The following is a 14,110-nucleotide window of genomic DNA, read 5'->3' as shown; positions in this document are numbered from 1 at the left end:
GTAAATCAGATTTCCCTATATGGTGTGAGCAGGTCTCACCCAGTTGAAAGGTTTAAGAGCAGATCAATTTTTCCAAAAAGAACACATTTTTTTTTTTCTTCCAGACAACAGAAATTCCAGCTCAAGACTGCAACATCACTTCCAACCCAAAGTGTTGGAAGCCTCCAACCTCTTAACTCGGCAGCCTTGACAATCACAAGTCAATTCCCTAAAGCCAAAGTTTCTGATGGTCGGTCTGCCTTTCATACTGATTCTGCTTCCCCAAGAACCCTGATTGCTACAGAGCAGGGCAAGCAGCAGAGCAAGGGTGTTATTTCAGGTCAGACTTAGCCTGATTCCTGGAGCTCTGGAGTGTAAACTGTACCAGAGTTTGTTCTGCCTTGAGGCGAAGGAGCTTGGCTTTGTATATCCACAACACTCAGTCCCAGGCAATGTTACACAGAAGCTTGTAGGTAAAAGGCTCACCCATATTTGTGCCATTGGGAATTTATTTGTTTGTTTGTTTCTTAAGGCCATTTTAATTTCATGGAGTTACAGATACCGCTGGGAGAAATAAAGGAGTAATGTACAATTTCTTCATTACCCATTAACAAATTAGAAGGAAGTTCATCTATTAGAAAAATTGCTGTTGGTCTTGAGGGATATGGGGCTTGGCTTAAGTACTTAGAAGTTCTGCTTTCAAGTTCCAGGAAGGCTAATTCATTTCATGACCTTAACAAAAAATGGCTTGCTTTCTTTGCCTCCTAGGTATATCAGAGAGCTAGCCAAAACAGTAACTACTGAGTCGTTGGAAAAGTCATGATGCATTTTTGCATACAAAAACATGAAAAAATGCATCATGACTTTTCCAACAATCCAATAGTTCTATTTAACCCAGTTCTCCCAATTACACACCTACATCCCTGCCCTTCACTACCAGGTAAGTGGCACTTCCTCTGGAAGCTTCCCTGCTCTCTCCAAGAAGTTATGCACTTCCTTCTCCATTTGCCCTCAGGGCTCTGCATACCCCTTTATTATTATATGAATGCATTATCCCAGTGTGAACTCTTTACGTTGTAGGTGATCAGACACCCCAGTTCTCTTGGGACTGAGGAGTTTCCTGGGACACTTGACTCTCAATGCTAAAACCAGGATAGATTAGTCATTTTAATTTTCTGTCCCTGACTGATGATGAGTCCTTGGTGCTATGGAACCCCATCCTACTCAGCCTGCTGTTTTTCTTGTACAGTTCTTGCACAAAGCAGATGTTTTATCATTTGGGGGGTTGAGGGCCAAGAAATAAAATTTTCTTTTCTCCACCCAAGTTCAGAACCCACAAAGATAGGCAAACACAAAAGTCAGATATATAGAAATAAAAACACTTTATTAGTGATGAAAACTACAACTGGAGAAGGGGTTTAAATCTTTTAACCAGGGGGCTTCTAATACCTGGTCCTCTTAATTGGAAACATAATCACAATGTCCAGTGGTCCTGCAAGCGTCCAAATATCGAAGCCCATGAAGTAGAGTGAAAAGGATGTTTCTTGCAGGCAGGCAGATCCCAAAGGAAAGAACACGAGACCAAGCTAAGTATGCAGCTGGTCTCCCAAACTGTCTTATTAGGTAAGTCGCTCCTCTTCTGTTCTCAAGGAGGTAGGAAACGGGGAGAGGGAAGTGGAGAGTAGAGAGAAATGTTGCTTCAACCCCCCTCTACAAGAGGGTTCTTTCTGGAAAAAAATCGATCTGTTCCCTCCAAAGCCAGGGAAAGGAGAACCCCAGAAGTATTGATTAAATTGGTGAATGAATGAATCTATAAATAAATACCGCAAATGCTATGCATTCTTCACGTACTGTTTGGTCACTTGTTGGGGGAATCTGGAGCTGTTATAGGTTGGAGGCTGTCCAGTATGACTCTCACCGTGAGGCCTGTCACTAAGTATAGAAAAGATGGGGAATAATGTCGTCAGCGTGGTGTGCACATACTGAGACGCCCCTCAATTGTTCTTTATTTTTTTTTGGAGAGGTTTTTGCTATAGGGCACATGCGTTCTCCAGAAAGACAAAGACAGAGAGACAGAAAGTGAGAAATCACCTCCCAGGGTGGATGGCCACACTGCCATCCCTTCTCCTCCATTCTCCTCTCGGGATCTTGGGCACACATGCACACACATCCGGCATGGGTTTAAACCACTGGATCTGGGACTTGAACCACAGTCAACTACCTGCTCCCATGTAGTCCAGCAACATAGCCATTATGCCAACTGCTGGTTCTTCAATTGTTTGTTTGACTACATGAGAACTTGCCTAAGTAGACTCTCTACCTGACATGGACTTCATCAGCTAAACTTCCAGACTTGCCAGATCCACAGTAAAACATCCTCATTGTCTTTCAGACTTTGTAGCTACTGAGATAAATCTTCCAGTCTCAAAAACAGAATACACACTTGCTAGCTGAAATATTGCATTCGTTGAGGATAGAGAAGTTTGGTCTTGTTGAGCTAATAAAGAGGGTATAAGATGATTCAGTTCAAGAGAAGTTTCTTTAGGGTTTCTGAGTAGAAAGACTACAGTGATTTGAGGCAATGTTAGGGCAGAGAAAACCTAAAGGGCTACTGAAGTCCAGCCCATTCGTCAATGTCCTGGTGCCCTACTCAACCTGAACCTTGTTTCCCAAAGGTAACCAGTAGAACCTAATAGACCAAATACACATACTCTAAACGTTGTTTTTTTTTTTTTTTCTTACTCAGCCAAGTATAAAGTGGCCAAGTTCTCAATTCCACCCACTAAATTCCTATCACAGTTTATCTTGGTTCAGCAAGTGCATAAAAGACTGGAGATGAGGTCCATGCTGGCTCTGAGGAGGCAAGCATTGTGTCCTGGGAGGGGTTGAGTGAAATACCTCTGGAGTCTCTTTGAACCCAAATAGAGCACTGAGAATCACCGGGCTTTAAGTAAGTCTATCCTGGTGCAAATCTTCATTGAGGCAACTTCAACGATGATTTCTCTGATAACACCAAGTCTTCTGTGTTTCCTTGTAGCAGGTGTTTTCTCTTGAGCCTGACATGTGTGGAATATTTTTAAAATAACGGCACAGTGGCTTACAATGTAATATTTGCATTGTGATTATCTATGACAGCCATCTTCGGGATCCTCAGATGTTAATATTGCAGTCCTCTCCCGAGTCATATTTCATACCTCCCCAACACACATCCATCCATGAATGAGATTTCATTATTAAGAATTTCGTTTCTATCATGGATTTTTTTTTCTAACTTAGGCTTCATAGGCAATGAGCTGAGATGACATGATTTATTGCTTCCAGTTTATTGGTCTTGAACTCTTTTGCTTGTGTACTAATTTTACAGCATGCTGAACTTTGGCTTCTTTACCAGCTTCCTTTTAGAAGAAAAACTGCAGTCCTGACACCTTTCACACACACACACCAAAAAAAAAAGAAAGAGAAAAAGAAGAAAGAGAGAGAGAAAGAGAGAGAGAAGAGTGAGAGAGGAAGGAAGGATAGAAAGGGAAAGAAAAAAAAATAAAGGAAAGAGGAAAGAAAAGAAACACACACACAAGTCCCCAGAATGTAAAGGTAAAGCCTTTATCTCAGAAAAAAAGGTTTGCTCAAAATGTTATTATCCTGGGAACCAGCAGCTAGCGTAATGGCTATGTCGCTGGACTCCCACGTAGTCGACCATGGTTCGCGTCCCGGACCCGGTGGCTTAGAACTCACGCCGGGCGTGTGTGCGTACATGCCCAAGATCCCGAGAGGAGAATGGAGGAGAAGGGATTGCGGCGTGACCATCCCCCCTGGGGGGTGATTTCTCCCTTTCTGTCTTTTTATGTCTCTCTCTGTCTGTCTGGCGAGTGTAAGTGCCCTATAGCGAAAATCTCTCAAAAAAAAAAAAAAGTTATTATCCTATCCATGGGATATTGAAAATGGACTGAAGAGAACATCGAACAAATGACTGTATTGGCAGGAAATGAAGCAGGATGATGAACTGCTAGTTAACATCCATGTAAACATCTTTGTATAGAAAACAACTAAGCATGGCCTTAGTAAGCATTAGATTATGCTTAAAACGCACCTACTCATAACAGAAATCTTTCTTACATTCCAATGGAACATGCATACAGCTGTGTATTATTTGTTGTAAATGTGTCCGTGTGTGTGCACATTTTATAGAACTCAGAAAGATCAAGAAAAGAGAGAAAATTAATACTTAATAGTTTATTAGTTTCCCACAGCTGCTGTAACAAATTACCACAAAGTTAGCAGCTTAAGAAAACAAAAATTGGGGACCAATGGGTAGAGCAATGGTTACATTGCTGGACTCCCACGTAGTTGATCATGGTTCGAGTCCCAGACCCAGTGGCTTAAAACTCATGCTGAGTGTAGGTGTGTGCATTACCCAAAATCCCAAGAGGAGAATGGAGGAGAAGGGATTGCAGTGTGGCCATCCCCCGCTTGGAGCGTGATTTCTCACTTTCCGTCTGTCTCTCTCTGTCTTTCCAGTGAGTGCTTGTTCTCACTTTCAGAAAAACAAAAACAAAAACAAAACAAAACAAAACAACAAAACAAAACAAAAAACAAACACTCTCTCTAAAAAAAAAATATCCTCTCACAGTTCTGGAAAATAGAATTCAGAATCAGTATCACTGACTCAAAATCAAGATTTCAATAGAACTGTGTGCCCTCCAAGGGATCCAAGGAATAATCTGTCCTTTGTTTATTCCAGCTTCTACAGCTGACAGCATTCCTTCGCTTATGGACACATCTCCGAGTCTCTTTCTTAGCTCCATCTTCGTGCTACTTCTCTCTGTATGAAATGCTTCTCTGCCTCCTTCTTGTAAATATTTACATCACCACCTCAGGGCCCATTTGGACAATCAGCACAATCACAACTCAAGGTCCCTAATTTAACCATACCTGCAAAGACTTGCTGGTTTTCTTTTGCCCTATAAGGTAACATTCGAAGATTCTAGGATCTGGACAAGGTTAGTTTTTGGAGGGCAATTTTTCACTCCTCCACATTGAACATTTACTCCATGCCATTTCCTGACTTATGTCTGTGTATCTGTATCTCCTCCCATAAGCCTTCTACGAGGAACATGCAGTAACAAAAGACTAGTCTGGGAATCAGGAAACATGAGTCCTTTTACTTAGCAGAACCGGTGACATGACCCTCCTTTTCTGTGCCTAGGAAAGATATCGTTAATTGATTGTAGCACTAGTTTTTGGTGAACCCCTAGACATGACCTCAGAACCCTCAATACAGTGTCCCAGGAAGTTAATGTGAATTGAAACCTGTTTGTCACTCCTGTCTTCAACTCTCAGTTTCTTCATTTGTAAAATGGGATTACTCCCTGCACATCTACCTCTTAGAGATATATAAGGACCAAATAACATAATGGTTGGGAAAATCATTTATGAATGCTAAAGCAGGTAAATAAAGAAGCTATTATGTCCCCAACAGGAACTCAGGGGGAGACTGTCTAGGACAGGGGTCCCCAACCCCCAGGCCATAGACCAGTATTAGTCTGTGACCTATTAAGAACAGACCACACAGCAAGAGGTGAGCAGTGAGTGAGCAAGCAACTGAAGTTTCATCTGTATTTACAGCCAGTCCCCATTGCTCGCAGTATCTCCTGAGCTCTGCCTCTGGTCAGATCAGCAGTGGCATTAGATTCTCAGGAGCACGAGCCCTACTGTGAACTGTGCATGAGAGGGATCTAGATTACATGCTCTCAGAAATCATACCGCCCACTGCACCCCTGTCCATGGAAAAATTGTCTTCCATGAAACTGGTTCCTAGTGCCAAAATGGTTGGGGACTGCTGATCTAGGAGACACCTACCTAGGAAAATAGAGGGATCTCAGTGCAAAGAGATATGATAATGCTTAGGTTCAAGGTAGTGAGCCTACATCTGAACTGTGGTTGATCATTCTCTTTATTCACCCAACAAAATAACATAAGACAATATAAGCTAAGCTAAAAATAATATTGCTAAGCATGTAAACAGTACACTGGTATCTCGTCTGGCTCATAACAGCTTAAAGTCAGGACTGTATCCTTGCCAGGCATCCAAGCACTTTCCCATGTTGTCTGTTCAAATTATACCAGTCCTTCGGGGACTATTGAAAATGCTGCCCTCTGGAAGTCTTCCCTGTGTGATAGAAAGTATTCTTTCCCAACTCTTAAACTCTAATGTCACTTTGCATAGGAATTTTGAAGTTCCCTTAGGATAAGAACAGGTAAGATTCCATTCCTGCCCTCAGAGATATTTTAGGGACTCTTGCCAAAAAGCCTTTAAGTGTGTACTGTAAATCTTCCCTCTAAGATTTCAAAGTGTCTCCTATTTTCTTTCCTACCTCTGGAGACAAAAACTTCTCCCTCAACATTGTAATGATCCCTTAGGTGACAGCTCCTATTGGGGTGCTTTTAGTGGCATCTGGCTCAGTCTTGGTTCTGCTGCAGACTAGCTGAGTGATCCTAACATGCTGTGAAGCTCGGCTTTCTCTTCTATAAAATAAGAATGGACTAGAACACCTGTCCTCCATACTCCTCAGAGTTAATGTTGACAATGACTAAGAATATAGGCTTTGTTGCATATAGATTGGTTCAAATCTGAACTCACTCTCATTCTAGCTGTGTGACCTGGGAAAGTTGGTAAACCTGGCTGAGCCATTTTCTTCCACTTGTAAAATTGAAATGCTAATACTTACTTTCTAGTTCTGTTTGTTAGGGGTAATATGAGGGAATGTTTTAAAAATCTGTGTAAAGATGGGATTAAAGTATCAGTTTATTCCGGTGCAAGAAAAATTTGAAATCCATTTGGAGTGTTTTCATAATACACATTTTCCATGAACTTTTTGAAGACTCCTTGCACACAATGTTTAGTGGAGTACCTGGCATCTGATAAGTGTACAGCAAATGTCTGCAATAGTTACGATTTTAAAGGAACTGCTTTAGTTGGAAGGGATAGTCTTCTCAAACTGGTGGCACAACTAGGCAGGGAAAAGAGTCTGGGACCAGACAGAGAGCCCAGGAACAGGCGTGTGTGAAAGTCCAGGAATGATGGTCTTACGGTCTAACATTCAAGATCAGACAGATTGTATAGGAATAGTTATAATGATAACAATTGATACTTGTGATGGAGTTACCTGATCGCTTGTATGAACAAACTTAGTCAACCCCTCGGCAACGCTATTGATCAGGTTTTATAATAGAGGAAAAGAGGCTCAGAGAGGTGTCGACTGATTTGGCCAAGGTCACATCAATGATTATGGCTTCAAACACAGGCCTGTCTGTTGTTATAGTGCTTGCTCTTGCTCTTCACTACAAGACAAAACTAGCATGTATAAAGTTCTTTGCGCCAAGCTGGGCCAGAGTGAGCTTTTGACACTTGTTATTTCCCGTCCTTAGCATTATTGAAAAGCAAGCGTATGTCTGATACTATGTGCAGGATACTACGCCTGATACTGTGTCTGATATACTACATCTGATACTATGTTAGGGGCCTTGCTGGGGCCAACCACATCAGGGGAGCCTGACGAGGTGAACAGTACACAGAATAGGTAATAATGAGTGTTAAAAGGATGACACTTGGAAGCTTTTTGAGCAAGAGGTGAAACACAAAGTAAAGCCATTCTAGCATATCTGTAATTAGCTAGTAAAATCCTGTTTGAGAATAAAAACCTTCAGTGTCTCTTAGTCTAAGTTTATATTCAAATTCAACCCCTACCCACTCCTACATGGTATGTTGAGAGGAACCAGGCAGGTAGAATCAGCATCACCTCCTACCCTGCCAACACTACCCTCTGAACATGGGCAAGGTAAGAGCAGGTCTGGGAGTGGGAACCGGGTTGTCTCCTAGAGAGTGCAGTGTTTGAAAGTGTATCGCCTTTGCTCACTTCCTCGCAATCAGGGCTCTTGAGCGGATCTCCTCTCTGCAGCAGAGAGAGGTTCCATGTGTTGGTTAGGGAAGCATCTGAATTCAAGTTACAGAAAATAGGTCTCAAAATGCTTTAAACTTTACCTTAACTCATGCCCAGTTACCTCAGGATTAGGAATCAAAAAGGATAATTGAGACTGGGAGTTATGAACTTGTTAAGGATCATCACTGATGCAGCAAAGGACTAGCTGGCATCCAGGGATGTGATGTGAATCAAGGCTGCATGGTCAAAGGAAATAAGAGTTTGTGAGAGAAGACACAGGTGTAAGAGGCCCCACCATCTGAGTAACTTTTCTTTGACTTACAGACGTTCACAGTCTCTTTCAATGCCTTCCCATCATGGTTTTAAGTATCATCATGTCAACGTAGTACCTTTGTGCTAGGAAACAATTCTCTCCCTAATCTCCTCACCTCCATCCCAGTCTCCAGCTGTGTCTCTGAACCTAGACTGACAGACAGAGAGAGTACAGGCAGTGTGGTTATCAGGTACCAGGTGGAGACTCCAACTGTGGTAGGAAGCAAAGATTTGTCCTTAGAAACTAGGAAATACTCAAGTTATAAGGACCAACGTTCAAGGTCAGCTTTCCCTGCATTAAGGTATCAATTCCCTCCTGAGAGTCAAGCAGGAACATGTCTAGCTATAATGCAAGGCATACCGAGAGCCGAATGCTCTAACAGGGGATACGCTGTTTTATAGATGAAGAAACTCGGGCTCAGAGAGGTTAAATGACTTGTCTGATGGTTGCACAACCTGTAAATGACAGTCATTTGTCTTGTCCAGGTCCATGGGCGGGGGTGGGGGAGCAGAGGGGTGAGGAGAGGGAGAAAGATTCATCCTCAATGCTCTGCCACACCCTGCTGCTCTGAAGTTCCAGGAAAGGAAGAAGTAGTCTCACTCCCCTTCTGCCTAGAAAGGCAGTACTTCTGCCCAGCACTTCTGTCCCTTGTGGATTTCCCACCTTGGTACCACTGAACAGTCTATCTGGCATCCCTTTGTAGGGGAGCCCCACCTCACCCTTCAAACCTTTCCTTCCTGTGAATCCTTATGGCTTACCAGGAGGCTGGGTGAAAAGCCCCAGCCCTGGGGCTCACAGGAAAATTTGGGAGTTAAATTCCTAGAGGTATGTAAATTGGTACCTAGGGAGTTAGTAGCAACTATTCAAAGTCTTAATAATATATACTTTAATGCAATAATTCTACTACTAGAAATTGGTCCTGAGGGGCCTAGCAGGTATCATGGTGGTTAAAGCACTGGACTCCCATACAGCCAACCACGGTTCAAATCCTGGACCTGGCAGTTTGCTCTCTCACCACTCCCATCTCTCTATCTCTCTCTGGTGAGCACACAGACCTATAGCAAATTTAAAATAATAATAATAATAATAAATAAAATAAGTAACTCTTAAAGAAAACTGATCCTGAGGAAGTAGTTAAATAAGTGTATAAAAATACAAATGAGCATCAAAAAATAAAAGCAAAACAAAACAAAACATAATAGAGCTCACTAAGGGACTAGGTAAAGATAGCCATTCAATGGAATGCTATGGAATCATCCCAAATTTGTCACCAATTCACATTTATTATTATAAAAATAAAAACATGATAAACAAAAAAATAGGCTGTACATATAATACAATCTCATTCTTTGTAAATAAATTATATTTGTGTGTGTGTGTGTGTATTTATATACAGTGTGAACTTTCCTAATTGGCCTCCAGTCACTTAGTTGACTCACCAGCTGAGTCAACTCTCCCCGTCCCATCTGAAAAGTCTCTAGAACTGAAGGTCTGTTCCATAGAAGGTTCTAGAAGGAAGGCTGTATGCCTTTGCACCTACCCACTTCTGTTCTAACTAGACACCTCATGTGCTTAGAAGGAGAAAGTTATAGAGTGCTCTATGCAGTTATCGTTTATGTCAATTTATTGGCTATTACAATTTCATGGTTACATATTGTCTAAGTTAGAAAAAAAAAGAGTGAAAACTGAAAATAGATATTTACAAATGGAGTTAAATGCTTTGAAGTACAAATGATATTGTACTATGGGTAGGTGAAGTAGCTAGCTATAGAGGATAAGAATGGTATTGTAAAAATTCAAGATTCTCCTCTTGGGATATTTCACAGACGTTTTTAAGTCCTCTTTATTTTTCAAAGAAGCCAAATCAAGAATTTGAATATACTATGATGTCTTCATGAGAAAGAAAGAGGTAGACTCCTTTCAGCAGACTGACTACATAAAAGGCTTGTATTAAAACATGGATATATTTTTAAAGATTTAAAGGATATATATACACATACATATATACATACATACATAAGTGTATATACATATGTATGTGTATATATATATATATATATATAATTATTATCATTTCTTATTTCAACTCAGCTTTTTGTTTAACTCACTAAACACGTGTTTCCATACTACTAGATTCTACATAGGTCTAGACAGTGATATATTTACTCTGATATAGATGTCTATTACTTTTATAATCAGAAAATGTCAAAAAACATCATCAGTTTGAAAATATAAAACAAGAAGAGGAGGAATGAGTTGCGGAGCCTCTCAAACGCTGGAGGAGCACTGCTGACTGGCACGGTTTGGGAGACTTCTTCATGAACCCATAGAGTGATAAGGACTTTGGCTCCTTGGTCCCACACCTAGCAGAGGGCCAGAGACTCAGACTGCAGACATCTCAGTACACGGAATTACTATAGGACGAGGGTATGAGACTTGGACATACTAAGTCTTCAGGAAGGAGAGATGGACATTGCCAGGTGACAACACAAGCTGAGGGGACTATGAGTCAGATCATGATCTGGATGCACGACCCGGGGGAACTATTCTGAGTACTTCAAATTGCTCTGAAACTCTCACAGAGGTTGAAGTGAGGTACCCAAAAATCTGTATTTTTTCTAAATATAATTTTCTTTCCATAAACACTTTCATTTATGACTTAATTATAGAAATATTTGTTGAAAAGCAACTTTCAACTGGAATAAGTAATTATAAAATTTTAATATAGTGTTCAAATTCTTGTGTAAAAAGAAAAACAAAAGAAAACAAAAACAGTTCTTACTCAAATGTCTTTCTACAATGCCCTCTGCTTTGGTGCTGGAAAGGCTGGGATAATCAGACAGGAAACAAAACAAACTCTGGTAGGGTCAAAGCTCTGCCCTTGGAAATAGGATTGCTCCTTGTCTGAGGATATTCTGAGGAGATAGAGTTAGTAACAGCTTAAAGAGAAAAGGGAGGAGAAATCTATGGGGCCACATGGTACTTTAAAAAGTCTAGGGGCAGGTGCCAGCAGGTGGTATGGTGGTTAAGGCACTGGACTCCCACATGACTGACCAGGGTTTGAACCTCGGACCTGGTAGCTTACTTTTTCACTTTCCCTCTTCCTCTCTGGTCAAATTAAATAATACTAATAATGAATAAAATTAAATAAAACAATTTTAAAAAAGAGTCTAGAGGCAACATTGGATTTTTTTAGAGCAGGGGCCACAGGTTTGAATCTAGTTTCATCACTTAGCAGTGTGTGATTTGGGGCCAACTTACTTCATTTCTCTGAATTAGACATAAACATCAAAAAGGCAGTTACCCTTTTACTTTTGTATTCTCAGACATAGTGCTTGGTATACAGAAGGCATTCAGTAAACGCATCGAATAGATGAACAACTAAAGGCACTTAATACATTCTAAGTGCTAATAAGTATGTAGTTTCTATGCCTCCTCCTTTCCAGTCCACTTTTTTAACATTTCATTGTAAAATAATGAACTCACAAGAAATTGCCAAATAATATAGAGAAGTCCCACGTACCCATCACACAGCTACCCACAGTAGTGACCTCTCGCGTACCTCAAAAGCATCACCAATCAATCGGTACAATGCAGTTTGCCGTGCACTCATTTCCTCAATGCCCTCTCTATATGCACTCATTTTTTTTGCATGTTTTTAAGTGTGTATAGATTGGTACAGAGCCATAGCAAGACGTGGAACTATCTGTGACCACAAAGGAAATGATCCGAGCCACCTCCTTATAGTCACGCCCCTCCTCTTGGTTCCCTAGCCCCAGGCAACCACTTACTTCTTCCCCATCTCCATAGTTTTGTCGTCTGGAGAACGTTTTATAAATGGAATCATATAACTATAATCAAATCAAATCAAATCATCATAATTATTTTTATTTTTTTACAGTCAATCACCATGTATCATTACAGTATGCCAAATGAATTTTTCCATCATGAATACATTGCCTATCTGTCCAGTCAAAGACATTACCATACATCATCAACAGATTTCTTCCCATTTTGGGTCCCTTAAATGTTTTGAGTCTTTCTTCTTCCTCTTGACTCCTTCCTTCTTACTCTTCCCCATTTTCCACTCTCCTCCTCCCACTGTCTCCAGTATCATCATGGCTCTCTATGCTTTTATACCTTCCAACCATTCAATTTCTGCCATAGAGTGCCCATATTCAGTATCCATTGAATGGGGACATGCAAAGCCTATCTTTTGTAGTCTTGCTTGCTTCCCTTAGAAGTAAATCTTTCATATTTGTCCACTTCCTATTAATGCCAGGGTTTCACTGTTTTTTTTTCCCCTTAATTTATTTATTTTTAAAATTTTTTATGGCTGAGTAGTATTTGGTAGTGTATATTTTCCATACTTTTTCAATCCATTCATCTGTTCATGGACATTTGGGTATAATCACTTTTTGAGATCGTTTTTTCCACTCAGCACAATACTTTTAAGATTAATCCAAGATATTTTATATATCGATAATTCATTCCTATTTATTGCTGGGTAGTATTTCATGGTATGGATGTACCACAGCTTGTGTAACCTTCACTCATTGAGGGACATTTGGATTGTTTCCAGTTTCCAACTATTACAAAAAAATCTGTTCTAAACATTTATGTATGGGATTTCATGTGAATATCACTTTTCATTTCTCTGAGAAAAATACCCAGAATTGTGATTGCTGGGTCATATCATAAATGTGTCTTTAACGTTTTAAGGAATTGTCTGGGGACCAGATGGTGGCACAGTGGTGCAATGGACACGCTGTGAGGCAATCCCATGTGGAAGGTTCCCAGTTCAAGTTCAAAGACTTCCCTAAGGATGATGGGAACACACATGCCCATGGTCCAGGTCTGGCTGAAAGCTAGGGTGGATCAGTGTCAGAACCCTATTGGGGAACTTCGAGGGAGGACTGCCCGCCTTAGCTTCAGCCCCGGGACCCCCAAGCCAGACAACCCTCTTTCAGCCAGGTACACTTTTTTTTTCCTTTCTTTTTCTGTCCCCTTACCCACGTCTTTCATTTGTAAATTTTTCTCTTCTGATTAACACAGAGGAACGCCCTCTGTCCTACCACACCACACTCCCGTCTTTAGACCCCCGGCGAACTCGCGCGCCGTGCTTTTTCTTTATTCTACGTATTATTTTCTTCCCACTTATTCAGTCCTCACTTCCTTTATCTACACCATCCCTGGCTGTCTAGATAGGTCTATAATTACAATTCTGAAACATTCTAGCATTTTAAGACTCTCTAGAATCCGCCCTTTCACTGAAACACCTGCGAAGAAGGAGATACATTTCTTTGTACACCTGAAGAGAATACTTTTTCTTGGATTACATTACTAAACACAATTGAAGAGAGACTTTGGCTGTCTCCATTCCACATCAGAAAGGAAACACACTTGCTCCTACTTGAAGAAACGTTCTCATAAAAAGTTTTTCTAAGGGAACACATCTCCCAATGGTTAGAAGTAGAAGAACCTCAGGCCTGAATAAAGCAGGAAATATGTCTCCATCAAAGGAACATAGTAACTCCCTTCCTTTTCTTGAAAAAATAGAGGCCGTTACCAAAATGTCCCAGATAGAGTTTAGAACATTCATGTTGAACAAGTACTATGAGCTGGAACAGAAAAGAGACAATGAACTACAGGAGATGAGAAAGTCCTTCAACGATATGAAGGAAGAAATGCTAAGGAAGAATAAGACAGAACTATTAGAGGTGAAGTCTGAAATACAGGAAATCAAAAACTCTCTCAAAAGTATTAAAAGTCGATTAGACCATGCTGAAGGTCGAATCTCTGATGTAGAAGATAAAACTTCTGACCTAGAGAAAACCACCAAAAAGATAGAGAAAATAACAAAAAAAATGAAGATAACATA

The sequence above is a fragment of the Tupaia chinensis genome, unplaced genomic scaffold (genome assembly GCF_000334495.1).
Source record: "Tupaia chinensis unplaced genomic scaffold, TupChi_1.0 Scaffold143740_1, whole genome shotgun sequence".
NCBI lineage: Eukaryota > Metazoa > Chordata > Mammalia > Scandentia > Tupaiidae > Tupaia > Tupaia belangeri.
Note: the sequence above shows the minus strand (reverse complement) of the source record.